The sequence below is a fragment of the Schistocerca gregaria genome, unplaced genomic scaffold (assembly GCF_023897955.1).
Source record: "Schistocerca gregaria isolate iqSchGreg1 unplaced genomic scaffold, iqSchGreg1.2 ptg000405l, whole genome shotgun sequence".
NCBI classification, from domain to species: domain Eukaryota; kingdom Metazoa; phylum Arthropoda; class Insecta; order Orthoptera; family Acrididae; genus Schistocerca; species Schistocerca gregaria.
The window spans coordinates 5,630,526-5,633,561 of NW_026061842.1; positions in this window are offsets into that span (position 1 = coordinate 5,630,526).

Genomic DNA, 3,036 nt, shown 5'->3' on the forward strand with positions numbered 1-3,036 from the left:
AACTTAGAAGCTTCATCTGTGTTCTACTATGGTGCTTTTAGTGTCTCCGAATACCGCAGTACGCGACATAGCTTTGCAGACGATAAGAACAACCGTTTCAGAGAGCAGAGCTGCCAATGTGATGATCTGGCTTTAAGTCGATTCGATAACAAATGACGAAAACGGACCGATTTCTCAGGTTTTTACTACATATGAACACTTTTCACATTCTCCCGTGCAACTCGGCTGCTAGTCCTCCTTTCATGCAGAATCTTAAGGTCCTGGCTCATGTCCAAGGCACCAAAGCCAGCTAAAATGTCAATAACCGATACCTAAAAATTGAATTGTACTACTTCTTACTGGCTATTACATCATCTTAAAAGCTTCATCTGTGTTCTACTATGGTGTTTTTAGTGTCTCCGAATATCGCAGTACGCGTCATAGCTTTGCAGACGACAAGTACAACCGTTTCAGAGAGAAGAGCGGCCAATGTGACGATCTGGCTTTAAGTCGATTCGATAACAAATGACGAAAACGGACGGATTTCTCAGGTTTTTACTACATATGAACACTTTTCACATTCTCCCGTGCAACTCGGCTGCTAGTCCTCCTTTCATGCAGAATCTTAAGGTCCTAGCTCACGGCCAATGCACCAAAGCCAGCTAAAAATCAATAATCGATACCTAAAACTTGAATTCTACTACTTCTTACTGGCTATTACATCAACTTAAAAGCTTCATCTGTGTTCTACTATGGTGATTTTAGTGTCTCCGCATAACGCAGCACGCGACATAGCTTTGCAGACGATAAGTACAACCGTTTTAGAGAGAAGAGCGGCCAATGTTACGATCTGGCTTTAAGTCGATTCGATAACAAATGACGAAAACGGACGAATGTCTCAGGTTTTTACTACATATGAACACTTTTCACATTCTCCCGTGCAACTCGGCTGCTAGTCCTCCTTTTATGCAGAATCTTAAGTTCCTAGCTCATGTCCAAGGCACCAAAGCCAGCTAAAAAGTCAATAATCGATTCCTAAAACTTGAATTGGACTACTTCTTACTGGCTATTACATCAACTTAGAACCTTCATCTGTGTTCTACTACGGTGCTTTTAGTTTCTCCGCATACCGCAGCACGCGACATAGTTTTGCAGACGATAAGTACAACCGTTTCAGAGACAAGAGCGGCCAATGTGACGATCTGGCTTTAAGTCGATTAGATAACAAATGACGAAAACGGACGGATTTCTCAGGTTTTTACTACATATGAACACTTTTCACATTCTCCCGTGCAACTCGGCTGCTAGTCCTTCTTTCATGCAGAATCTTACGGTCCTAGATCATGTCCAAGGCCCCAAAGCCAGCTAAAGAGTCAATAATCAATATCTAAAACTTGAATTGTACTACTTCTTACTGGCTATTACATCAACTTAGAAGCTTCATCTGTGTTCTACTATGGTGCTTTTAGTGTCTCCGCATATCGCAGCACTCGACATAGCTTTGCAGACGATAAGTACAACGGTTTCAGAGAGAAGAGCGGCAAATGTGACGATCTGGCTTTAAGTCGATTCGATAACAAATGACGCAAACGGACGGATTTTTCAGGTTTTTACTAGATATGAACACTTTTCACATTCTCCCGTGCAACTCGGCTGCTAGTCCTCCTTTCATGCAGAATCTTAAGGTCATAGCTCATGTCCAAGGCACCAAAGCCAGCTAAAAAGTCAATAACGATATCTAAAACTTGAATTGTACTATTTCTTACTGGCTATTACATCATCTTAGAAGCTTGATCTGTGTTCTACTATGGTGCGTTTAGTGTCTCCGAATACCGCAGTACGCGACATAGCTTTGCAGACGATAAGTACAACCGTTCAGAGAGAAGAGCGGCCAATGTGACGATCTGGCTTTAAATCGATTCGATAACAAATGACGAAAACGGACCGATTTCTCAGGGTTTTACTACATATGAACACTTTTCACATTCTCCCGTGCAACTCGGCTTCTAGTCCTCCTTTCATGCAGAATCTTAAGGTCCTAGCTCATGTCCAAGTCACCAAAGCCAGCTAAAAAGTCAATAATTGATACCTAAAACTTGAATTGGACTCCTTCTTACTGGCTATTACATCAACTTAGATGTTTCATCTGTGTTCTACTATGGTGATTTTAGTGTCTCCGCATACCGCAGCACGCGACATAGCTTTGCAGACGATAAGTACAACCGTTTTAGAGAGAAGAGCGGCCAATGTTACGATCTGGCTTTAAGTCGTTTCGATAAAAAATGACGAAAACGGACGGATTTCTCAGGTTTTTACTACATATGAACACTTTTCACATTCTCCCGTGCAACTCGGCTGCTAGTCCTCCTTTCATGCAGAATCTTAAGGTCCTAGCTCATGTCCAAGGCACCAAAGCCAGCTAAAAAGTCAATAATCGATACCTAAAACTTGAATTGGACTACTTCTTACTGGCTATTACATCAACTTAGAACCATCATCAATGTTCTACTACGGTGCTTTTAGTTTCTCCGCATACCGCAGCACGCGACACAGCTTTGCAGACGATAAGTACAACGGTTTCAGAGAGAAGAGCGGCCAATGTTACGATCTGGCTTTAAGTCGATTCGATCACAAATGACGAAAACGGACGGATGTCTCAGGTTTTTACTACATATGAACACTTTTCACATTATCCCGTGCAACTCGGCTGCTAGTCCTCCTTTTATGCAGAATCTTAAGGTCCTAGCTCATGTCCAAGGCACCAAAGCCAGCTAAAAAGTCAATAATCGATATCTAAAACTTGAATTGTACTACTTCTTACTGGCTATTACATCAACTTAGAAGCTTCATCTGTGTTCTACTACGGTGCTTTTAGTTTCTCCGCATACCGCAGCACGCGACATAGTTTTGCAGACGATAAGTACAACCGTTTCAGAGAGAAGAGCGGCCAATGTGACGATCTGGCTTTAAGTCGATTGGATAAAAAAAATGACGAAAACGGACGGATTTCTAAGGTTTTTACTACATATGAACACTTTTCACATTCTCCCGGGCAAC